Genomic DNA, 24,811 nt, shown 5'->3' on the forward strand with positions numbered 1-24,811 from the left:
AAGAGCCAGGAGGGAAAGCCGTGCCTCGTTGGAAAGCTCTTTGGCAGCCGCTCGCGTGGCCCCACAGCCCGTGGGGCTGCGGGCTTTGCGGCGGCCGTCTGCCTCGGTGCCACCGGCGCCCACCTGGCGTCGCCGAGCCAGCCTGCGAAGCATTTTCTGGTAGGGCCGCGGCTCTGGCCACAGCTCCCACGCCCGAAGAGCCAGGAGGGAAAGCCGTTCCTCGTTGGAAAGCTCTTTGGCAGCCGCTCGCGTGGCCCCACAGCCCGTGGGGCTGCGGGCTTTGCGGCGGCCGTCAGCCTCGGCGCCACCGGCGCCCACGTGGTGCCGCCGAGCCAGCCTGCAAAGCATTTTCCGGTACGGCCGCGGCTCTGGCCACAGCTCCCACGCCCGAAGAGCCAGGAGGGAAAGCCGTGCCTCGTTGGAAAGCTCTTTGGCAGCCGCTCGCGTGGCCCCACAGCCCGTGGGGCTGCGGGCTTTGCGGCGGCCGTCAGCCTCGGCGCCACCGGCGCCCACGTGGCGCCGCTGCGCCAGCCTGCGAAGCATTTTCCGGTAGGGCCGCGTCTCTGGCCACAGCTCCCACGCCCGAAGAGCCAGGAGGGAAAGCCGTGCCTCGTTGGAAAGCTCTTTGGCAGCCGCTCGCGTGGCCCCACAGCCCGTGGGGCTGCGGGCTTTGCGGCGGCCGTCAGCCTCGGCGCCACCGGCGCCCACGTGGTGCCGCCGAGCCAGCCTGCAAAGCATTTTCCGGTAGGGCCGCGGCTCTGGCCACAGCTCCCACGCCCGAAGAGCCAGGAGGGAAAGCCGTGCCTCGTTGGAAAGCTCTTTGGCAGCCGCTCGCGTGGCCCCACAGCCCGTGGGGCTGCGGGCTTTGCGGCGGCCGTCAGCCTCGGTGCCACCGGCGCCCACCTGGCGCCGCCGAGCCAGCCTGCGAAGCATTTTCCGGTAGGGCCGCGGCTCTGGCCACAGCTCCCACGCCCGAAGAGCCAGGAGGGAAAGCCGTGCCTCGTTGGAAAGCTCTTTGGCAGCCGCTCGCGTGGCCCCACAGCCCGTGGGGCTGCGGGCTTTGCGGCGGCCGTCAGCCTCGGCGCCACCGGCGCCCACCTGGCGCCTCCGAGCCAGCCTGCGAAGCATTTTCCGGTAGGGCTGCGTCTCTGGCCACAGCTCCCACGCCCGAAGAGCCAGGAGGGAAAGCCGTGCCTCGTTGGAAAGCTCTTTGGCAGCCGCTCGCGTGGCCCCACAGCCCGTGGGGCTGCGGGCTTTGCGGCGGCCGTCAGCCTCGGTGCCACCGGCGCCAACCTGGCGCCGCCGAGCCAGCCTGCGAAGCATTTTCCGGTAGGGCCGCGGCTCTGGCCACAGCTCCCACGCCCGAAGAGCCAGGAGGGAAAGCCGTGCCTCGTTGGAAAGCTCTTTGGCAGCCGCTCGCGTGGCCCCACAGCCCGTGGGGCTGCGGGCTTTGCGGCGGCCGTCAGCCTCGGTGCCACCGGCGCCCACCTGGCGCCGCCGAGCCAGCCTGCGAAGCATTTTCCGGTAGGGCCGCGGCTCTGGCCACAGCTCCCACGCCCGACGAGCCAGGAGGGAAAGCCGTGCCTCGTTGGAAAGCTCTTTGGCAGCCGCTCGCGTGGCCCCACAGCCCGTGGGGCTGCGGGCTTTGCGGCGGCCGTCAGCCTCGGCGCCACCGGCGCCCACGTGGTGCCGCCGAGCCAGCCTGCAAAGCATTTTCCGGTAGGGCCGTGGCTCTGGCCACAGCTCCCACGCCCGAAGAGCCAGGAGGGAAAGCCGTGCCTCGTTGGAAAGCTCTTTGGCAGCCGCTCGCGTGGCCCCACAGCCCGTGGGGCTGCGGGCTTTGCGGCGGCCGTCAGCCTTGGCGCCACCGGCGCCCACATGGTGCCGCCGTGCCAGCCTGCGAAGCATTTTCTGGTAGGGCCGCGTCTCTGGCCACAGCTCCCACGCCCGAAGAGCCAGGAGGGAAAGCCGTGCCTCGTTGGAAAGCTCTTTGGCAGCCGCTCGCGTGGCCCCACAGCCCGTGGGGCTGCGGGCTTTGCGGCGGCCGTCAGCCTCGGCGCCACCGGCGCCCACCTGGCGCCGCCGAGCCAGCCTGCGAAGCATTTTCCGGTAGGACTGCGTCTCTGGCCACAGCTCCCACGCCCGAAGAGCCAGGAGGGAAAGCCGTGCCTCGTTGGAAAGCTCTTTGGCAGCCGCTCGCGTGGCCCCACAGCCCGTGGGGCTGCGGGCTTTCCGGCGGCCGTCAGCCTCGGCGCCACCGGCGGCCACGTGGCGCCGCTGCGCCAGCCTGCGAAGCATTTTCCGGTAGGGCCGCGGCTCTGGCCACAGCTCCCACGCCCGAAGAGCCAGGAGGAAAAGACGTGCCTCGTTGGAAAGCTCTTTGGCAGCCGCTCGCGTGGCCCCACAGCCCGTGGGGCTGCGGGCTTTGCGGCGGCCGTCAGCCTCGGTGCCACCGGCGCCCACCTGGCGCCGCCGAGCCAGCCTGCGAAGCATTTTCCGGTAGGGCCGCGGCTCTGGCCACAGCTCCCACGCCCGAAGAGCCAGGAGGGAAAGCCGTGCCTCGTTGGAAAGCTCTTTGGCAGCCGCTCGCGTGGCCCCCCGGGCCCGTGGGGCTGCGGGCTTTGCGGCGGCCGTCAGCCTCGGCACCACCGGCGCCCACCTGGCGCCGCCGAGCCAGCCTGCAAAGTATTTTCCGGTAGGACCGCAGCTCTGGCCACAGCTCCCACGCCCGAAGAGCCAGGAGGGAAAGCCGTGCCTCGTTGGAAAGCTCTTTGGCAGCCGCTCGCGTGGCCCCACAGCCCGTGGGGCTGCGGGCTTTGCGGCGGCCGTCAGCCTCGGCGCCACCGGCGCCCACCTGGCGCCGCCGAGCCAGCCTGCAAAGCATTTTCCGGTAGGACTGCGTCTCTGGCCACAGCTCCCACGCCCGAAGAGCCAGGAGGGAAAGCCGTGCCTCGTTGGAAAGCTCTTTGGCAGCCGCTCGCGTGGCCCCACAGCGCGTGGGGCTGCGGGCTTTCCGGCGGCCGTCAGCCTCGGCGCCACCGGCGCCCACGTGGCGCCGCTGCGCCAGCCTGCGAAGCATTTTCCGGTAGGGCCGCGGCTCTGGCCACAGCTCCCACGCCCGAAGAGCCAGGAGGGAAAGCCGTGCCTCGTTGGAAAGCTCTTTGGCAGCCGCTCGCGTGGCCCCACACACCGTGGGGCTGCGGGCTTTGCGGCGGCCGTCAGCCTCGGCGCCACCGGCGCCCACGTGCTGCCGCCGAGCCAGCCTGCGAAGCATTTTCCGGTAGGGCCGCGGCTCTGGCCACAGCTCCCACGCCCGAAGAGCCAGGAGGGAAAGCCGTGCCTCGTTGGAAAGCTCTTTGGCAGCCGCTCGCGTGGCCCCACAGCCCGTGGGGCTGCGGGCTTTGCGGCGGCCGTCAGCCTCGGTGCCACCGGCGCCCACCTGGCGCCGCCGAGCCAGCCTGCGAAGCATTTTCCGGTAGGGCCGCGGCTCTGGCCACAGCTCCCACGCCCGAAGAGCCAGGAGGGAAAGCCGTGCCTCGTTGGAAAGCTCTTTGGCAGCCGCTCGCGTGGCCCCACAGCCCGTGGGGCTGCGGGCTTTGCGGCGGCCGTCAGCCTCGGCGCCACCGGCGCCCACGTGGCGCCGCCGAGCCAGCCTGCAAAGCATTTTCCGGTAGGGCCGCAGCTCTGGCCACAGCTCCCACGCCTGAAGAGCCAGGAGGGAAAGCCGTGCCTCGTTGGAAAGCTCTTTGGCAGCCGCTCGCGTGGCCCCACAGCCCGTGGGGCTGCGGGCTTTGCGGTGGCCGTCAGCCTCGGTGCCACCGGCGCCCACCTGGCGACGCCGAGCCAGCCCCCGAAGCATTTTCTGGTAGGGCCGCGGCTCTGGCCACAGCTCCCACACCCGAAGAGCCAGGAGGGAAAGACGTGCCTCGTTGGAAAGCTCTTTGGCAGCTGCTCGCATGGCCCCACAGCCCGTGGGGCTGCGGGCTTTGCGGCGGCCGTCAGCCTCGGCGCCACCGGCGCCCACGTGGCGCCGCCCAGCCAGCCTGTGAAGCATTTTCCGGTAGGGCCGCGGCTCTGGCCACAGCTCCCACTCCCGAAGAGCCAGGAGGGAAAGCCGTGCCTTGTTGGAAAGCTCTTTGGCAGCCGCTCGCGTGGCCCCACAGCCCGTGGGGCTGCGGGCTTTGCGGCGGCCGTCAGCCTCGGCGCCACCGGCGCCCACCTGGCGCCGCCGAGCCAGCCTGCGAAGCATTTTCCGGTAGGGCCGCGGCTCTGGCCACAGCTCCCACGCCCGAAGAGCCAGGAGGGAAAGCCGTGCCTCGTTGGAAAGCTCTTTGGCAGCCGCTCGCATGGCCCCACAGCCCGTGGGGCTGCGGGCTTTGCGGCGGCCGTCAGCCTCGGCGCCACCGGCGCCCACCTGGCCCCGCCGCGCCAGCCTGCGAAGCATTTTCGGGTAGGGCCGCAGCTCTGGCCACAGCTCCCACGCCCGAAGAGCCAAGAGGGAAAGCCGTGCCTCATTGGAAAGCTCTTTGGCAGCCGCTCGCGTGGCCCCGCAGCCCGTGGGGCTGCGGGCTTTGCGGCGGCCGTCAGCCTCGGCGCCACCGGCGCCCACGTGGTGCCGCCGTGCCAGCCTGCGAAGCATTTTCCGGTAGGGCCGCGGCTCTGGCGACAGCTCCCACGCCCGAAGAGCCAGGAGGGAAAGACGTGCCTCGTTGGAAAGCTCTTTGGCAGCCGCTCGCGTGGCCCCACACACCGTGGGGCTGCGGGCTTTGCGGCGGCCGTCAGCCTCGGCGCCACCGGCGCCCACGTGGTGCCGCCGAGCCAGCCTGCAAAGCATTTTCCGGTAGGGCCGCGGCTCTGGCCACAGCTCCCACGCCCGAAGAGCCAGGAGGGAAAGCCGTGCCTCGTTGGAAAGCTCTTTGGCAGCCGCTCGCGTGGCCCCACAGCCCGTGGGGCTGTGGGCTTTGCGGCGGCCGTCAGCCTCGGCGCCACCGGCGCCCACGTGGTGCCGCCGAGCCAGCCTGCGAAGCATTTTCCGGTAGGGCCGCGGCTCTGGCCACAGCTCCCACGCCCGAAGAGCCAGGAGGGAAAGCCGTGCCTCGTTGGAAAGCTCTTTGGCAGCCGCTCGCGTGGCCCCACAGCCCGTGGGGCTGCGGGCTTTGCGGCGGCTGTCAGCCTCGGCGCCACCGGCGCCCACGTGGTGCCGCCGAGCCAGCCTGCAAAGCATTTTCCGGTAGGGCCACGGCTCTGGCCACAGCTCCCACGCCTGAAGAGCCAGGAGGGAAAGCCGTGCCTCGTTGGAAAGCTCTTTGGCAGCCGCTCGCGTGGCCCCACAGCCCGTGGGGCTGCGGGCTTTGCGGCGGCCATCAGCCTCGGTGCCACCGGCGCCCACCTGGCGACGCCGAGCCAGCCCCCGAAGCATTTTCTGGTAGGGCCGCGGCTCTGGCCACAGCTCCCACGCCCGAAGAGCCAGGAGGGAAAGACGTGCCTCGTTGGAAAGCTCTTTGGCAGCCGCTCGCATGGCCCCACAGCCCATGGGGCTGCGGGCTTTGCGGCGGCCGTCAGCCTCGGCGCCACCGGCGCCCACGTGGCGCCGCCGCGCCAGCCTGCGAAGCATTTTCCGGTAGGGCCGCGGCTCTGGCCACAGCTCCCACGCCCGAAGAGCCAGGAGGGAAAGCCGTGCCTCGTTGGAAAGCTCTTTGGCAGCCGCTCGCGTGGCCCCACAGCCCGTGGGGCTGCGGGCTTTGCGGCGGCCGTCAGCCTCGGTGCCACCGGCGCCCACCTGGCGCCGCCGAGCCAGCCTGCGAAGTATTTTCCGGTAGGACTGCGTCTCTGGCCACAGCTCCCACGCCCGAAGAGCCAGGAGGGAAAGCCGTGCCTCGTTGGAAAGCTCTTTGGCAGCCGCTCGCATGGCCCCACAGCCCGTGGGGCTGCGGGCTTTGCGGCGGCCGTCAGCCTCGGCGCCACCGGCGCCCACGTGGCGCCGCCCAGCCAGCCTGCGAAGCATTTTCCGGTAGGGCCGCGGCTCTGGCCACAGCTCCCACTCCCGAAGAGCCAGGAGGGAAAGCCGTGCCTCGTTGGAAAGCTCTTTGGCAGCCGCTCGCGTGGCCCCACAGCCCGTGGGGCTGCGGGCTTTGCGGCGGCCGTCAGCCTCGGTGCCACCGGCGCCCACCTGGCGCCGCCGAGCCAGCCTGCGAAGCATTTTCCGGTAGGGCCGCGGCTCTGGCCACAGCTCCCACGCCCGAAGAGCCAGGAGGGAAAGCCGTGCCTCGTTGGAAAGCTCTTTGGCAGCCGCTCGCGTGGCCCCACAGCCCGTGGGGCTGCGGGCTTTGCGGCGGCCGTCAGCCTCGGCGCCACCGGCGCCCACGTGGTGCCGCCGAGCCAGCCTGCAAAGCATTTTCCGGTAGGGCCGCAGCTCTGGCCACAGCTCCCACGCCTGAAGAGCCAGGAGGGAAAGCCGTGCCTCGTTGGAAAGCTCTTTGGCAGCCGCTCGCGTGGCCCCACAGCCCGTGGGGCTGCGGGCTTTGCGGCGGCCGTCAGCCTCGGTGCCACCGGCGCCCACCTGGCGACGCCGAGCCAGCCCCCGAAGCATTTTCTGGTAGGGCCGCGGCTCTGGCCACAGCTCCCACACCCGAAGAGCCAGGAGGGAAAGATGTGCCTCGTTGGAAAGCTCTTTGGCAGCCGCTCGCATGGCCCCACAGCCCGTGGGGCTGCGGGCTTTGCGGCGGCCGTCAGCCTCGGCGCCACCGGCGCCCACGTGGCGCCGCCCAGCCAGCCTGCGAAGCATTTTCCGGTAGGGCCGCGGCTCTGGCCACAGCTCCCACTCCCGAAGAGCCAGGAGGGAAAGCCGTGCCTTGTTGGAAAGCTCTTTGGCAGCCGCTCGCGTGGCCCCACAGCCCGTGGGGCTGCGGGCTTTGCGGCGGCCGTCAGCCTCGGCGCCACCGGCGCCCACCTGGCGCCGCCGAGCCAGCCTGCGAAGCATTTTCCGGTAGGGCCGCGGCTCTGGCCACAGCTCCCACGCCCGAAGAGCCAGGAGGGAAAGCCGTGCCTCGTTGGAAAGCTCTTTGGCAGCCGCTCGCATGGCCCCACAGCCCGTGGGGCTGCGGGCTTTGCGGCGGCCGTCAGCCTCGGCGCCACCGGCGCCCACCTGGCCCCGCCGCGCCAGCCTGCGAAGCATTTTCCGGTAGGGCCGCGGCTCTGGCCACAGCTCCCACGCCCGAAGAGCCAAGAGGGAAAGCCGTGCCTCATTGGAAAGCTCTTTGGCAGCCGCTCGCGTGGCCCCACAGCCCGTGGGGCTGCGGGCTTTGCGGCGGCCGTCAGCCTCGGCGCCACCGGCGCCCACGTGGTGCCGCCGTGCCAGCCTGCGAAGCATTTTCCGGTAGGGCCGCGGCTCTGGCGACAGCTCCCACGCCCGAAGAGCCAGGAGGGAAAGCCGTGCCTCGTTGGAAAGCTCTTTGGCAGCCGCTCGCGTGGCCCCACAGCCCGTGGGGCTGCGGGCTTTGCGGCGGCCGTCAGCCTCGGCGCCAACGGCGCCCACCTGGCGCCTCCGAGCCAGCCTGCGAAGCATTTTCCGGTAGGGCCGCGGCTCTGGCCACAGCTCCCACGCCCAAAGAGCCAGGAGGGAAAGCCGTGCCTCGTTGGAAAGCTCTTTGGCAGCCGCTCGCGTGGCCCCACAGCCCGTGGGGCTGCGGGCTTTGCGGCGGCCGTCAGCCTCGGCGCCACCGGCGCCCACCTGGCGCCGCCGAGCCAGCCTGCGAAGCATTTTCCGGTAGGGCCGCGGCTCTGGCCACAGCTCCCACGCCCGAAGAGCCAGGAGGGAAAGCCGTGCCTCGTTGGAAAGCTCTTTGGCAGCCGCTCGCGTGGCCCCACAGCCCGTGGGGCTGCGGGCTTTGCGGCGGCCGTCAGCCTCGGTGCCACCGGCGCCCACCTGGCGCCGCCGAGCCAGCCTGCGAAGCATTTTCCGGTAGGGCCGCGGCTCTGGCCACAGCTCCCACGCCCGAAGAGCCAGGAGGGAAAGCCGTGCCTCGTTGGAAAGCTCTTTGGCAGCCGCTCGCGTGGCCCCACACACCGTGGGGCTGCGGGCTTTGCGGCGGCCGTCAGCCTCGGCGCCACCGGCGCCCACGTGGTGCCGCCGAGCCAGCCTGCAAAGCATTTTCCGGTAGGGCCGCGGCTCTGGCCACAGCTCCCACGCCCGAAGAGCCAGGAGGGAAAGCCGTGCCTCGTTGGAAAGCTCTTTGGCAGCCGCTCGCGTGGCCCCACAGCCCGTGGGGCTGCGGGCTTTGCGGCGGCCGTCAGCCTCGGCGCCACCGGCGCCCACCTGGCGCCGCCGAGCCAGCCTGCGAAGCATTTTCCGGTAGGGCCGCGGCTCTGGCCACAGCTCCCACGCCCGAAGAGCCAGGAGGGAAAGCCGTGCCTCGTTGGAAAGCTCTTTGGCAGCCGCTCGCGTGGCCCCACAGCCCGTGGGGCTGCGGGCTTTGCGGCGGCCGTCAGCCTCGGCGCCACCGGCCCCCACGTGGTGCCGCCGAGCCAGCCTGCAAAGCATTTTCCGGTAGGGCCACGGCTCTGGCCACAGCTCCCACGCCTGAAGAGCCAGGAGGGAAAGCCGTGCCTCGTTGGAAAGCTCTTTGGCAGCCGCTCGCGTGGCCCCACAGCCCGTGGGGCTGCGGGCTTTGCGGCGGCCGTCAGCCTCGGTGCCACCGGCGCCCACCTGGCGACGCCGAGCCAGCCCCCGAAGCATTTTCTGGTAGGGCCGCGGCTCTGGCCACAGCTCCCACGCCCGAAGAGCCAGGAGGGAAAGACGTGCCTCGTTGGAAAGCTCTTTGGCAGCCGCTCGCATGGCCCCACAGCCCGTGGGGCTGCGGGCTTTGCGGCGGCCGTCAGCCTCGGCGCCACCGGCGCCCACGTGGCGCCGCCGCGCCAGCCTGCGAAGCATTTTCCGGTAGGGCCGCGGCTCTGGCCACAGCTCCCACGCCCGAAGAGCCAGGAGGGAAAGCCGTGCATCGTTGGAAAGCTCTTTGGCAGCCGCTCGCGTGGCCCCACAGCCCGTGGGGCTGCGGGCTTTGCGGCGGCCGTCAGCCTCGGTGCCACCGGCGCCCACCTGGCGCCGCCGAGCCAGCCTGCGAAGTATTTTCCGGTAGGACTGCGTCTCTGGCCACAGCTCCCACGCCCGAAGAGCCAGGAGGGAAAGCCGTGCCTCGTTGGAAAGCTCTTTGGCAGCCGCTCGCGTGGCCCCACAGCCCGTGGGGCTGCGGGCTTTCCGGCGGCCATCAGCCTCGGCGCCACCGGCGCCCACGTGGCGCCGCTGCGCCAGCCTGCGAAGCATTTTCCGGTAGGGCCGCGGCTCTGGCCACAGCTCCCACGCCCGAAGAGCCAGGAGGGAAAGCCGTGCCTCGTTGGAAAGCTCTTTGGCAGCCACTCGCGTGGCCCCACAGCCCGTGGGGCTGCGGGCTTTGCGGCGGCCGTCAGCCTCGGCGCCACCGGCGCCCACCTGGCGCCGCCGAGCCAGCCTGCGAAGCATTTTCCGGTAGGGCCGCGGCTCTGGTCACAGCTCCCACGCCCGAAGAGCCAGGAGGGAAAGCCGTGCCTCGTTGGAAAGCTCTTTGGCAGCCGCTCGCGTGGCCCCACACACCGTGGGGCTGCGGGCTTTGCGGCGGCCGTCAGCCTCGGCGCCACCGGCGCCCACGTGGTGCCGCCGAGCCAGCCTGCAAAGCATTTTCCGGTAGGGCCGCGGCTCTGGCCACAGCTCCCACGCCCGAAGAGCCAGGAGGGAAAGCCGTGCCTCGTTGGAAAGCTCTTTGGCAGCCGCTCGCGTGGCCCCACAGCCCGTGGGGCTGCGGGCTTTGCGGCGGCCGTCAGCCTCGGCGCCACCGGCGCCCACCTGGCGACGCCGAGCCAGCCTGCGAAGTATTTTCCGGTAGGACTGCGTCTCTGGCCACAGCTCCCACGCCCGAAGAGCCAGGAGGGAAAGCCGTGCCTCGTTGGAAAGCTCTTTGGCAGCCGCTCGCGTGGCCCCACAGCCCGTGGGGCTGCGGGCTTTCCGGCGGCCATCAGCCTCGGTGCCACCGGCGCCCACGTGGCGCCGCTGCGCCAGCCTGCGAAGCATTTTCCGGTAGGGCCGCGGCTCTGGCCACAGCTCCCACGCCCGAAGAGCCAGGAGGGAAAGCCGTGCCTCGTTGGAAAGCTCTTTGGCAGCCACTCGCGTGGCCCCACAGCCCGTGGGGCTGCGGGCTTTGCGGCGGCCGTCAGCCTCGGTGCCACCGGCGCCCACCTGGCGCCGCCGAGCCAGCCTGCGAAGCATTTTCCGGTAGGGCCGCGGCTCTGGTCACAGCTCCCACGCCCGAAGAGCCAGGAGGGAAAGCCGTGCCTCGTTGGAAAGCTCTTTGGCAGCCGCTCGCGTGGCCCCACACACCGTGGGGCTGCGGGCTTTGCGGCGGCCGTCAGCCTCGACGCCACCGGCGCCCACGTGGTGCCGCCGAGCCAGCCTGCAAAGCATTTTCCGGTAGGGCCGCGGCTCTGGCCACAGCTCCCACGCCCGAAGAGCCAGGAGGGAAAGCCGTGCCTCGTTGGAAAGCTCTTTGGCAGCCGCTCGCGTGGCCCCACAGCCCGTGGGGCTGCGGGCTTTGCGGCGGCCGTCAGCCTCGGCGCCACCGGCGCCCACCTGGCGCCGCCGAGCCAGCCTGCGAAGCATTTTCCCGTAGGGCCGCGGCTCTGGCCACAGCTCCCACGCCCGAAGAGCCAGGAGGGAAAGCCGTGCCTCGTTGGAAAGCTCTTTGGCAGCCGCTCGCGTGGCCCCACAGCCCGTGGGGCTGCGGGCTTTGCGGCGGCCGTCAGCCTCGGCGCCACCGGCGCTCACCTGGCGCCGCCGCGCCAGTCCCCGAAGCATTTTCCGGTAGGGCCACGGCTCTGGCCACAGCTCCCACGCCTGAAGAGCCAGGAGGGAAAGCCGTGCCTCGTTGGAAAGCTCTTTGGCAGCCGCTCGCGTGGCCCCACAGCCCGTGGGGCTGCGGGCTTTGCGGCGGCCGTCAGCCTCGGTGCCACCGGCGCCCACCTGGCGACGCCGAGCCAGCCCCCGAAGCATTTTCTGGTAGGGCCGCGGCTCTGGCCACAGCTCCCACGCCCGAAGAGCCAGGAGGGAAAGACGTGCCTCGTTGGAAAGCTCTTTGGCAGCCGCTCGCATGGCCTCACAGCCCGTGGGGCTGCGGGCTTTGCGGCGGCCGTCAGCCTCGGCGCCACCGGCGCCCACGTGGCGCCGCCCAGCCAGCCTGCGAAGCATTTTCCGGTAGGGCCGCGGCTCTGGCCACAGCTCCCACTCCCGAAGAGCCAGGAGGGAAAGCCGTGCCTCGTTGGAAAGCTCTTTGGCAGCCGCTCGCGTGGCCCCACAGCCCGTGGGGCTGCGGGCTTTGCGGCGGCCGTCAGCCTCGGTGCCACCGGCGCCCACCTGGCGCCGCCGAGCCAGCCTGCGAAGCATTTTCCGGTAGGGCCGCGTCTCTGGCCACAGCTCCCACGCCCGAAGAGCCAGGAGGGAAAGCCGTGCCTCGTTGGAAAGCTCTTTGGCAGCCGCTCGCATGGCCCCACAGCCCGTGGGGCTGCGGGCTTTGCGGCGGCCGTCAGCCTCGGCGCCACCGGCGCCCACCTGGCCCCGCCGCGCCAGCCTGCGAAGCATTTTCCGGTAGGGCCGCGGCTCTGGCCACAGCTCCCACGCCCGAAGAGCCAGGAGGGAAAGCCGTGCCTCATTGGAAAGCTCTTTGGCAGCCGCTCGCGTGGCCCCACAGCCCGTGGGGCTGCGGGCTTTGCGGCGGCCGTCAGCCTCGGCGCCACCGGCGCCCACCTGGCGCCTCCGAGCCAGCCTGCGAAGCATTTTCCGGTAGGGCCGCGGCTCTGGCCACAGCTCCCACGCCCGAAGAGCCAGGAGGGAAAGCCGTGCCTCGTTGGAAAGCTCTTTGGCAGCCGCTCGCGTGGCCCCACAGCCCGTGGGGCTGCGGGCTTTGCGGCAGCCATCAGCCTCGGTGATACCAGCACCCACCTGGCGCCGCCGAGCCAGCCTGCGAAGCATTTTCCGGTAGGGCCGCGGCTCTGGCCACAGCTCCCACGCCCGAAGAGCCAGGAGGGAAAGCCGTGCCTCGTTGGAAAGCTCTTTGGCAGCCGCTCGCGTGGCCCCACAGCCCGTGGGGCTGCGGGCTTTGCGGCGGCCGTCAGCCTCGGCGCCACCGCCGCCCACCTGGCGCCGCCGAGCCAGCCTGCGAAGCATTTTCCGGTAGGGCCGCGGCTCTGGCCACAGCTCCCACGCCTGAAGAGCCAGGAGGGAAAGCCGTGCCTCGTTGGAAAGTTCTTTGGCAGCCGCTCGCGTGGCCCCACAGCCCGTGGGGCTGCGGGCTTTGCGGCGGCCGTCAGCCTCGGCGCCACCGGCGCCCACCTGGCGCCGCCGAGCCAGCCTGCGAAGCATTTTCCGGTAGGGCCGCGGCTCTGGCCACAGCTCCCACGCCCGAAGAGCCAGGAGGGAAAGCCGTGCCTCGTTGGATAGCTCTTTGGCAGCCGCTCGAGTGGCCCCACAGCCCGTGGGGCTGCGGGCTTTGCGGCGGCCATCAGCCTCGGCGCCACCGGCGCCAACGTGGCGCCGCCGAGCCAGCCTGCGAAGCATTTTCCGGTAGGGCCGCGGCTCTGGCCACAGCTCCCACGCCCGAAGAGCCAGGAGGGAAAGCCGTGCCTCGTTGGAAAGCTCTTTGGCAGCCTCTCGCGTGGCCCCACAGCCCGTGGGGCTGCGGGCTTTGCGGCGGCCGTCAGCCTCGGTGCCACCGGCGCCCACGTGGCGCCGCCGCGCCAGCCTGCGAAGCATTTTCCGGTAGGGCCGCGGCTCTGGCCACAGCTCCCACGCCCGAAGAGCCAGGAGGGAAAGCCGTGAATCGTTGGAAAGCTCTTTGGCAGCCGCTCGCGTGGTCCCACAGCCCGTGGGGCTGTGGGCTTTGCGGCGGCCGTCAGCCTCGGTGCCACCGGCGCCCACCTGGCGCCGCCGAGCCAGCCTGCGAAGCATTTTCCGGTAGGGCCGCGGCTCTGGCCACAGCTCCCACGCCCGAAGAGCCAGGAGGGAAAGCCGTGCCTCGTTGGAAAGCTCTTTGGCAGCCGCTCGCGTGGCCCCACAGCCCGTGGGGCTGCGGGCTTTGCAGCGGCCGTCAGCCTCGGCGCCACCGGCGCCCACGTGGTGCCGCCGAGCCAGCCTGCAAAGCATTTTCCGATAGGGCCGCGGCTCTGGCCACAGCTCCCACGCCCGAAGAGCCAGGAGGGAAAGCCGTGCCTCGTTGGAAAGCTCTTTGGCAGCCGCTCGCGTGGCCCCACAGCCCGTGGGGCTGCGGGCTTTGCGGCGGCCGTCAGCCTCGGTGCCACCGGCGCCCACCTGGCGCCGCCGAGCCAGCCTGCGAAGCATTTTCCGGTAGGGCCGCGGCTCTGGCCACAGCTCCCACGCCCCAAGAGCCAGGAGGGAAAGCCGTGCCTCGTTGGAAAGCTCTTTGGCAGCCGCTCGCGTGGCCCCACACACCGTGGGGCTGCGGGCTTTGCGGCGGCCGTCAGCCTCGGCGCCACCGGCGCCCACGTGGTGCCGCCGAGCCAGCCTGCGAAGCATTTTCCGGTAGGGCCGCGGCTCTGGCCACAGCTCCCACGCCCGAAGAGCCAGGAGGGAAAGCCGTGCCTCGTTGGAAAGCTCTTTGGCAGCCGCTCGCGTGGCCCCACAGCCCGTGGGGCTGCGGGCTTTGCGGCGGCCGTCAGCCTCGGTGCCACCGGCGCCCACCTGGCGCCGCCGAGCCAGCCTGCGAAGCATTTTTCCGTAGGGCCGCGGCTCTGGCCACAGCTCCCACGCCCGAAGAGCCAGGAGGGAAAGCCGTGCCTCGTTGGAAAGCTCTATGGCAGCCGCTCGCGTGGCCCCACAGCCCGTGGGGCTGCGGGCTTTGCGGCGGCCGTCAGCCTCGGCGCCACCGGCGCCCACATGGCGCCACCGAGCCAGCCTGCGAAGCATTTTCTGGTAGGGCCGCGGCTCTGGCCACAGCTCTGACGCCCGAAGAGCCAGGAGGGAAAGCCGTGCCTCGTTGGAAAGCTCTTTGGCAGCCGCTCGCGTGGCCCCACAGCCCGTGGGGCTGCGGGCTTTGCGGCGGCCATCAGCCTCGGCGCCACCGGCGCCCACGTGGCGCCGCCGAGCCAGCCTGCGAAGCATTTTCCGGTAGGGCCGCGGCTCTGGCCACAGCTCCCACGCCCGAAGAGCCAGGAGGGAAAGCCGTGCCTCGTTGGAAAGCTCTTTGGCAGCCGCTCGCGTGGCCCCACAGCCCGTGGGGCTGCGGGCTTTCCGGCGGCCATCAGCCTCGGCGCCACCGGCGCCCACGTGGCGCCGCCGAGCCAGCCTGCGAAGCATTTTCCGGTAGGGCCGCGGCTCTGGCCACAGCTCCCACGCCCGAAGAGCCAGGAGGGAAAGCCGTGCCTCGTTGGAAAGCTCTTTGGCAGCCGCTCGCGTGGCCCCACAGCCCGTGGGGCTGCGGGCTTTGCGGCGGCCATCAGCCTCGGCGCCACCGGCGCCCACGTGGCGCCGCCGAGCCAGCCTGCGAAGCATTTTCCGGTAGGGCCGCGGCTCTGGCCACAGCTCCCACGCCCGAAGAGCCAGGAGGGAAAGCCGTGCCTCGTTGGAAAGCTCTTTGGCAGCCGCTCGCGTGGCCCCACAGCCCGTGGGGCTGCGGGCTTTCCGGCGGCCGTCAGCCTCGGTGCCACCGGCGCCCACCTGGCGCCGCCGAGCCAGCCTGCGAAGCATTTTCCGGTAGGGCCGCGGCTCTGGCGACAGCTCCCACGCCCGAAGAGCCAGGAGGGAAAGCCGTGCCTCGTTGGAAAGCTCTTTGGCAGCCGCTCGCGTGGCCCCACAGCCCGTGGGGCTGCGGGCTTTGCGGCGGCCGTCAGCCTCGGCGCCACCGACGCCCACCTGGCGCCGCCGAGCCAGCCTGCGAAGCATTTTCTGGTAGGGCCGCGGCTCTGGCCACAGCTCCCACGCCCGAAGAGCCAGGAGGGAAAGCCGTGCCTCGTTGGAAAGCTCTTTGGCAGCCGCTCGCGTGGCCCCACAGCCCGTGGGACTGCGGGCTTTGCGGCGGCAATCAGCCTCGGCGCCACCGGCGCCCACCTGGCGCCGCCGCGCCAGCCTGCGAAGCATTTTCCGGTAGGGCCGCGGCTCTGGCAACAGCTCCCACGCCTGAAGAGCCAGGAGGGAAAGCCGTGCCTCGTTGGAAAGCTCTTTGGCAGCCGCTCGCGTGGCCCCACAGCCCGTGGGGCTGCGGGCTTTGCGGCGGCCGTCAGCCTCGGTGCCACCGCCGCCCACCTGGCGCCTCCGCGCCAGCCTGCGAAGCATTTTCCGGTAGGGCCGCGGCTCTGGCCACAGCTCCCACGCCCGAAGAGCCAGGAGGGAAAGCCGTGCCTCGTTGGAAAGCTCTTTGGCAGCCGCTCGCGTGGCCCCACAGCCCGTGGGGCTGCGGGCTTTGCGGCGGCCGTCAGCCTCGGCGCCACCGGCGCCCACCTGGCACCGCCGAGCCAGCCTGCGAAGCATTTTCCGGTAGGGCCGCGGCTCTGGCCACAGCTCCCACGCCCGAAGAGCCAGGAGGGAAAGCCGTGTCTCGTTGGAAAGCTCTTAGGCAGCCGCTCGCGTGGCCCCACAGCCCGTGGGGCTTCGGGCTTTCCGGCGGCCGTCAGCCTCGGTGCCACCGGCGCCCACCTGGCGCCGCCGAGCCAGCCTGCGAAGCATTTTCCGGTAGGGCCGCGGCTCTGGCCACAGCTCCCACGCCCGAAGAGCCAGGAGGGAAAGCCGTGCCTTGTTGGAAAGCTCTTTGGCAGCCGCTCGCGTGGCCCCACAGCCCGTGGGGCTGCAGGCTTTCCGGCGACCTTCAGCCTCGGTGACACCGGCGCCCACCTGGCGACGCCGAGCCAGCCTGCGAAGCATTTTCCGGTAGGGCCGCGGCTCTGGCCACAGCTCCCACGCCTGAAGAGCCAGGAGGGAAAGCCGTGCCTCGTTGGAAAGCTCTTTGGCAGCCGCTCGCGTGGCCCCACAGCCCGTGGGGCTGCGGGCTTTGCGGCGGCCGTCAGCCTCGGCGCCACCGGCGCCCACCTGGCTCCGCCGACCCAGCCTGCGAAGCATTTTCCGGTAGGGCCGCGTCTCTGGCCACAGCTCCCACGCCCGAAGAGCCAGGAGGGAAAGCCGTGCCTCGTTGGAAAGCTCTTTGGCAGCCGCTCGCGTGGCCCCACAGCCCGTGGGGCTGCGGGCTTTGCGGCGGCCGTCAGCCTCGGTGCCACCGGCGCCCACCTAGCGCCGCCGAGCCAGCCTGCGAAGCATTTTCCGGTAGGGCCGTGGCTCTGGCCACAGCTCCCACGCCCGAAGAGCCAGGAGGGAAAGCCGTGCCTCGTTGGAAAGCTCTTTGGCAGCCGCTCGCGTGGCCCCACAGCCCGTGGGGCTGCGGGCTTTGCGGCGGCCGTCAGCCTCGGTGCCACCGGCGCCCACCTGGCGCCGCCGCGCCAGTCCCCGAAGCATTTTCCGGTAGGGCCGCGTCTCTGGCCACAGCTCCCATGCCCGAAGAGCCAGGAGGGAAAGCCGTGCCTCGTTGGAAAGCTCTTTGGCAGCCGCTCGCGTGGCCCCACAGCCCGTGGGGCTGCGGGCTTTGCGGCGGCCGTCAGCCTCGGTGCCACCGGCGCCCACCTGGCGCCGCCGAGCCAGCCTGCGAAGCATTTTCCGGTAGGGCCGCGGCTCTGGCCACAGCTCCCACGCCCGAAGAGCCAGGAGGGAAAGCCGTGCCTCGTTGGAAAGCTCTTTGGCAGCCGCTCGCGTGGCCCCACAGCCCGTGGGGCTGCGGGCTTTCCGGCGGCCGTTAGCCTCGGCGCCACCGGCGCCCACCTGGCGCCGCCGAGCCAGCCTGCGAAGCATTTTCCGGTAGGGCCGCGGCTCTGGCCACAGCTCCCACGCCCGAAGAGCCAGGAGGGAAAGCCGTGCCTCGTTGGAAAGCTCTTTGGCAGCCGCTCGCGTGGCCCCACAGCCCGTGGGGCTGCGGGCTTTGCGGCGGCCGTCAGCCTCGGTGCCACCGGCGCCCACCTGGCGCCGCCGAGCCAGCCTGCGAAGCATTTTCCGGTAGGGCCGCGGCTCTGGCCACAGCTCCCACGGCCAAAGAGCCAGGAGGGAAAGCCATGCCTCGTTGGAAAGCTCCTTGGCAGCCGCTCGCGTGGCCCCACAGCCCGTGGGGCTGCGGGCTTTGCGGTGGCCATCAGGCTCGGCGCCACCGCCGCCCACCTGGCGCCGCCGCGCCAGCCTGCGAAGCATTTTCCGGTAGGGCCGCGGCTCTGGCCACAGCTCCCACGCCCGAAGAGCCAGGAGGGAAAGCCGTGCCTCGTTGGAAAGCTCTTTGGCAGCCGCTCGCGTGGCCCCACAGCCCGTGGGGCTGCGGGATTTCCGGCGGCCGTTAGCCTTGGCGCCACCGGCGCCCACCTGGCGCCGCCGAGCCAGCCTGCGAAGCATTTTCCGGTAGGGCCGCGTCTCTGGCGACAGCTCCCACGCCCGAAGAGCCAGGAGGGAAAGCCGTGCCTCGTTGGAAAGCTCTTTGGCAGCCGCTCGCGTGGCCCCACAGCCCGTGGGGCTGCGGGCTTTGCGGCGGCCGTCAGCCTTGGTGCCACCGCCGCCCACGTGGCGCCGCCGAGCCAGCCTGCGAAGCATTTTCCGGTAGGGCCGCGGCTCTGGCCACAGCTCCCACGCCCGAAGAGCCAGGAGGGAAAGCCGTGCCTCGTTAGAAAGCTCTTTGGCAGCCGCTCGCGTGGCCCCACAGCCCGTGGGGCTGCGGGCTTTGCGGCGGCCGTCAGCCTCGGCGCCACCGGCGCCCACCTGGCGCCGCCGCGCCAGCCTGCGAAGCATTTTCCGGTAGGGCCGCAGCTCTGGCCACAGCTCCCACGCCCGAAGAGCCAGGAGGGAAAGCCGTGCCTCGTTGGAAAGCTCTTTGGCAGCCGCTCGCGTGGCCCCACAGCCCGTGGGGCTGCGGGCTTTGCGGCGGCCGTCAGCCTCGGCGCCACCGGCGCCCACCTGGCGCCGCCGCGCCAGTCCCCGAAGCATTTTCCGGTAGGGCCGCGGCTCTGGCCACAGCTCCCATGCCCGAAGAGCCAGGAGGGAAAGCCGTGCCTCGTTGGAAAGCTCTTTGGCAGCCGCTCGCGTGGCCCCACAGCCCGTGGGGCTGCGGGCTTTGCGGCGGCCGTCAGCCTCGGCGCCACCGGCGCCCACCTGGCACCGCCGCGCCAGCCTGCGAAGCATTTTCCGGTAGGGCCGCGGCTCTGGCCACAGCTCCCACGCCCGAAGAGCCAGGAGGGAAAGACGTGCCTCGTTGGAAAGCTCTTTGGCAGCCGTCAGCCTCGGCGCCACCGGCGCCCACCTGGCGCCGCCGAGCCAGCCTGCGAAGCATTTTCCGGTAGGGCCGCGGCTCTGGCCACAGCTCCCACGGCCAAAGAGCCAGGAGGGAAAGCCATGCCTCGTTGGAAAGCTCCTTGGCAGCCGCTCGCGTGGCCCCACAGCCCGTGGGGCTGCGGGCTTTGCGGCGGCCATCAGGCTCGGCGCCACCGCCGCCCACCTGGCGCCGCCGAGCCGGCCTTCGAAGCATTTTCCGGTAGGGCCGCGGCTCTGGCCACAGCTCCCACGCCCGAAGAGCCAGGAGGGAAAGCCGTGCCTCGTTGGAAAGCTCTTTGGCAGCCGCTCGCGTGGCCCCACAGCCCATGGGGCTGCGGGATTTCCGGCGGCCGTTAGCCTTGGCGCCACCGGCGCCCACCTGGCGCCGCCGAGCCAGCCTGCGAAGCATTTTCCGGTAGGGCCGCGTCTCTGGCGACAGCTCCCACGCCCGAAGAGCCAGGAGGGAAAGCCGTGCCTCGTTGGAAAGCTCTTTGGCAGCCGCTCGCGTGGCCCCACAGCCCGTGGGGCTGCGGGCTTTGCGGCGGCCGTCAGCCTTGGTGCCACCGCCGCCCACGTGGCGCCGCCGAGCCAGCCTGCGAAGCATTTTCCGGTAGGGCCGCGGCTCTGGCCACAGCTCCCACGCCCGAAGAGCCAGGAGGGAAAGCCGTGCCTCGTTAGAAAGCTCTTTGGCAGCCGCTCGCGTGGCCCCACAGCCCGTGGGGCTGCGGGCTTTGCGGCGGCCGTCAGCCTCGGCGCCACCGGCGCCCACCGGGCGCCGCCGAGCCAGCCTGCGAAGCATTTTCCGGTAGGGCCGCGGCTCTGGCCACAGCTCCCACGCCCGAAGAGCCAGGAGGGAAAGCCGTGCCTCGTTGGAAAGCTCTTTGGCAGCCGCTCGCGTGGCCCCACACACCGTGGGGCTGCGGGCTTTGCGGCGGCCGTCAGCCTCGGCGCCACCGCCGCCCACCTGGCGCCGCCGAGCCAGCCTGCGAAGCATTTTCCGGTAGGGCCGCGGCTCTGGCCACAGCTCCCACGCCCGAAGAGCCAGGAGGGAAAGCCGTGCCTCGTTGGAAAGCTCTTTGGCAGCCGCTCGCGTGGCCCCACAGCCCGTGGGGCTGCGGGCTTTGCGGCGGCCGTCAGCCTCGGCGCCACCGCCGCCCACCTGGCGCCTCCGCGCCAGCCTGCGAAGCATTTTCCGGTAGGGCCGCGGCTCTGGCCACAGCTCCCACGCCCGAAGAGCCAGGAGGGAAAGCCGTGCCTCGTTGGAAAGCTCTTTGGCAGCCGCTCGCGTGGCCCCACAGCCCGTGGGGCTGCGGGCTTTGCGGCAGCCGTCAGCCTCGGCGCCACCGGCGCCCACCTGGCGCCGCCGACCCAGCCTGCGAAGCATTTTCCGGTAGGGCCGCGTCTCTGGCCACAGCTCCCACGCCCGAAGAGCCAGGAGGGAAAGCCGTGCCTCGTTGGAAAGCTCTTTGGCAGCCGCTCGCGTGGCCCCACAGCCCGTGGGGCTGCGGGCTTTGCGGCGGCCGTCAGCCTCGGTGCCACCGGCGCCCACCTAGCGCCGCCGACCCAGCCTGCGAAGCATTTTCCGGTAGGGCCGTGGCTCTGGCCACAGCTCCCACGCCCGAAGAGCCAGGAGGGAAAGCCGTGCCTCGTTGGAAAGCTCTTTGGCAGCCGCTCGCGTGGCCCCACAGCCCGTGGGGCTGCGGGCTTTGCGGCGGCCGTCAGCCTCGGCGCCACCGGCGCCCACCTGGCGCCGCCGCGCCAGTCCCCGAAGCATTTTCCGGTAGGGCCGCGGCTCTGGCCACAGCTCCCATGCCCGAAGAGCCAGGAGGGAAAGCCGTGCCTCGTTGGAAAGCTCTTTGGCAGCCGCTCGCGTGGCCCCACAGCCCGTGGGGCTGCGGGCTTTGCGGCGGCCGTCAGCCTCGGCGCCACCGGCGCCCACCTGGCGCCGCCGAGCCAGCCTGCGAAGCATTTTCCGGTAGGGCCGCGGCTCTGGCCACAGCTCCCACGCCCGAAGAGCCAGGAGGGAAAGCCGTGCCTCGTTGGAAAGCTCTTTGGCAGCCGCTCGCGTGGCCCCACAGCCCGTGGGGCTGCGGGCTTTGCGGCGGCCGTCAGCCTCGGCGCCACCGGCGCCCACCTGGCGCCGCCTCGCCAGCCTGCGAAGCATTTTCCGGTAGGTCCGCGGCTCTAGCCACAGCTCCCACGCCCGAAGAGCCAGGAGGGAAAGCCGTGCCTCGTTGGAAAGCTCTTTGGCAGCCGCTCGCGTGGCCCCACAGCCCGTGGGGCTGCGGGCTTTGCGGCGGCCGTCAGCCTCGGTGCCACCGGCGCCCACCTGGCGCCGCCGAGCCAGCTTGCGAAGCATTTTCCGGTAGGGCCGCGGCTCTGGCCACAGCTCCCACGCCCGAAGAGCCAGGAGGGAAAGCCGTGCCTCGTTGGAAAGCTCTTTGGCAGCCGCTCGCGTGGCCCCACAGCCCGTGGGGCTGCGGGCTTTGCGGCGGCCGTCAGCCTCGGCGCCACCGGCGCCCACCTGGCGCCGCCTCGCCAGCCTGCGAAGCATTTTCCGGTAGGTCCGCGGCTCTAGCCACAGCTCCCACGCCCGAAGAGCCAGGAGGGAAAGCCGTGCCTCGTTGGAAAGCTCTTTGGCAGCCGCTCGCGTGGCCCCACAGCCCGTGGGGCTGCGGGCTTTGCGGCGGCCGTTAGCCTTGGCGCCACCGGCGCCCACCTGGCGCCGCCGAGCCAGCCTGCGAAGCATTTTCCGGTAGGGCCGCGTCTCTGGCGACAGCTCCCACGCCCGAAGAGCCAGGAGGGAAAGCCGTGCCTCGTTGGAAAGCTCTTTGGCAGCCGCTCGCGTGGCCCCACAGCCCGTGGGGCTGCGGGCTTTGCGGCGGCCGTCAGCCTCGGTGCCACCGCCGCCCACCTGGCGCCGCCGCGCCAGCCTGCGAAGCATTTTCCGGTAGGGCCGCGGCTCTGGCCACAGCTCCCACGCCCGAAGAGCCAGGAGGGAAAGCCGTGCCTCATTGGAAAGCTCTTTGGCAGCCGCTCGCGTGGCCCCACAGCCCGTGGGGCTGCGGGCTTTCCGGCGGCCGTCAGCCTCGGCGCCACCGGCGCCCACCTGGCGCCGCCGAGCCAGCCTGCGAAGCATTTTCCGGTAGGGCCGCGGCTCTGGCCACAGCTCCCACGCCCGAAGAGCCAGGAGGGAAAGCCGTGCCTCGTTGGAAAGCTCTTTGGCAGCCGCTCGCGTGGCCCCACAGCCCGTGGGGCTGCGGGCTTTGCGGCGGCCGTCAGCCTCGGCGCCACCGGCGCCCACCTGGCACCGCCGCGGCAGCCTGCGAAGCATTTTCCGGTAGGGCCGCGGCTCTGGCCACAGCTCCCACGCCCGAAGAGCCAGGAGGGAAAGCCGTGCCTCGTTGGAAAGCTCTTTGGCAGCCGTCAGCCTCGGCGCCACCGGCGCCCACCCGGCGCCGCCGAGCCAGCCTGCGAAGCATTTTCCGGTAGGGCCGCGGCTCTGGCCACAGCTCCCACGGCCAAAGAGCCAGGAGGGAAAGCCATGCCTCGTTGGAAAGCTCCTTGGCAGCCGCTCGCGTGGCCCCACAGCCCGTGGGGCTGCGGGCTTTGCGGCGGCCGTCAGCCTCGGCGCCACCGCCGCCCACCTGGCGCCGCCGAGCCAGCCTGCGAAGCATTTTCCGGTAGGGCCGCGGCTCTGGCCACAGCTCCCACGCCCGAAGAGCCAGGAGGGAAAGCCGTGCCTCGTTGGAAAGCTCTTTGGCAGCCGCTCGCGTGGCCCCACAGCCCGTGGGGCTGCGGGATTTCCGGCGGCCGTTAGCCTTGGCGCCACCGGCGCCCACCTGGCGCCGCCGAGCCAGCCTGCGAAGCATTTTCCGGTAGGGCTGCGTCTCTGGCGACAGCTCCCACGCCCGAAGAGCCAGGAGGGAAAGCCGTGCCTCGTTGGAAAGCTCTTTGGCAGCCGCTCGCGTGGCCCCACAGCCCGTGGGGCTGCGGGCTTTGCGGCGGCCGTCAGCCTTGGTGCCACCGGCGCCCACCTGGCGCCGCCGAGCCAGCCTGCGAAGCATTTTCCGGTAGGGCCGCGTCTCTGGCGACAGCTCCCACGCCCGAAGAGCCAGGAGGGAAAGCCGTGCCTCGTTGGAAAGCTCTTTGGCAGCCGCTCGCGTGGCCCCACAGCCCGTGGGGCTGCGGGCTTTGCGGCGGCCGTCAGCCTCGGCGCCACCGCCGCCCACCTGGCGCCGCCGCGCCAGCCTGCGAAGCATTTTCCGGTAGGGCCGCGGCTCTGGCCACAGCTCCCACGCCCGAAGAGCCAGGAGGGAAAGCCGTGCCTCATTGGAAAGCTCTTTGGCAGCCGCTCGCGTGGCCCCACAGCCCGTGGGGCTGCGGGCTTTCCGGCGGCCGTCAGCCTCGGCGCCACCGGCGCCCACCTGGCGCCGCCGAGCCAGCCTGCGAAGCATTTTCCGGTAGGGCCGCGGCTCTGGCCACAGCTCCCACGCCCGAAGAGCCAGGAGGGAAAGCCGTGCCTCGTTGGAAAGCTCTTTGGCAGCCGCTCGCGTGGCCCCACAGCCCGTGGGGCTGCGGGCTTTGCGGCGGCCGTCAGCCTCGGCGCCACCGGCGCCCACCTGGCACCGCCGCGGCAGCCTGCGAAGCATTTTCCGGTAGGGCCGCGGCTCTGGCCACAGCTCCCACGCCCGAAGAGCCAGGAGGGAAAGCCGTGCCTCGTTGGAAAGCTCTTTGGCAGCCGCTCGCGTGGCCCCACAGCCCGTGGGGCTGCGGGCTTTGCGGCGGCCGTCAGCCTCGGCGCCACCTGCGCCTACGTGGCGCCGCCGCGCCAGCCTGCGAAGCATTTTCCGGTAGGGCCGCAGCTCTGGCCACAGCTCCCACGCCCGAAGAGCCAGGAGGGAAAGCCGTGCCTCGTTGGAAAGCTCTTTGGCAGCCGCTCGCGTGGCCCCACAGCCCGTGGGGATGCAGGCTTTGCGGCGGCCGTCAGCCTCGGCGCCACCGGCGCCCACCTGGCGCTGCCGCGCCAGCCCCCGAAGCATTTTCCGGTAGGGCCGCGGCTCTGGCCACAGCTCCCACGCCCGATGAGCCAGGAGGGAAAGCCGTGCCTCGTTGGAAAGCTCTTTGGCAGCCGCTCGCGTGGCCCCACAGCCCGTGGGGCTGCGGGCTTTCAGGCGGCCGTCAGCCTCGGCGCCACCGGTGCCCACCTGGCGCCGCCGCGCCAGCCTGCGAAGCATTTTCCGGTAGGGCCGTGGCTCTATTTCTCTAATTCTCTCTAATTCTCGGGATGCGTTAAAAAAATGGGAAAACCTGTAACTGCGGGCGTGAGGCGTCGGGACAGACCGAAATCTCTCATTTATACGTAAGGAATGTGTGTATCGAGAAATAATATTCGTTTGTGGGTGTGAAATAAGTTCAAAATAAAAACCTCCGTCTCTGAGGACTCGCTGATTCTGTGCTTCTGCGTTACACAAAAGGTCCCAGAATATAAAAGTACTTAAAAAATGCATTTACAGAAAGGTTTTAGTGTCAGAACAGACGGGTGAGCCGGCGGCCTGCGCGGACGTACGTGTTTAGGCAGATTCTCCGCGTAAGAGTGAACAGAAAACACAAATTACAGATATAACGTTTGTGTAAAATACAGATACAGCGTTTGTGTAAAATATAGATGTAATGTTTGTGTAAAATACAGATATAATATATGTATAAAACACAGATTAACGTTTGTGTAAAATACAGATATAATATATGTATAAAACACAGATTAACGTTTGTGTAAAGGGCGGCGCGACTGCGGGGGCCGGGGCTGCAGCTGGGCTCGTGCAGCCGGAAAGGAAAACAAAAAAAAAATGCGGAAAAAACCCCCATAATTCATGCGGGAAAAGGCCCATATCCCCGATTCTCCCGTTCCGGCGGACGAGGCCCCCCCCCGCCCCCCCCCCCTCCGGCCCCGCCGCCCCGCGCGGTGCGATGCCGCGTCCCTGGGGCTGGTTGCGGGGGGCAAGGCCGCGCTGGGCGGGTCCGGGGCGCGGCGGCGGCGGCTGCAGAGAGGCCGCGGGGCCCGGCGGCGCTGAGGGGCCGCGGGCGGCGGCGGCGGCGCGTGGGAGCGGCGGGACCGAGGGCGGGTCCTGCGGGGGGGGGGGGGCGGGGGGAGCGGCGCGTGCGCTGTGGCCCCGCCTCCCGCCCTCCCCGGCCCCGCCCCCGGCAGCCCCGGCCACGCCCCCCTCGGCCCCGCCCCTTGGCTCCGCAGCTTGTGCGCATGCGCGGCTTCGCGGCTGCCCGGTCCGGCGCCTGTCCCGAGAGAGCGGCGGCTGGAGGCCGAACCGGGACCGCCGGGGCACCGGCGAGCTCCGCGCCGCCTGGAGCGGCATCGGTGCCGCCCGCCCGGCCCCG

The sequence above is a fragment of the Larus michahellis genome, unplaced genomic scaffold, assembly GCF_964199755.1.
Source record: "Larus michahellis unplaced genomic scaffold, bLarMic1.1 SCAFFOLD_54, whole genome shotgun sequence".
Lineage (NCBI taxonomy): Eukaryota > Metazoa > Chordata > Aves > Charadriiformes > Laridae > Larus > Larus michahellis.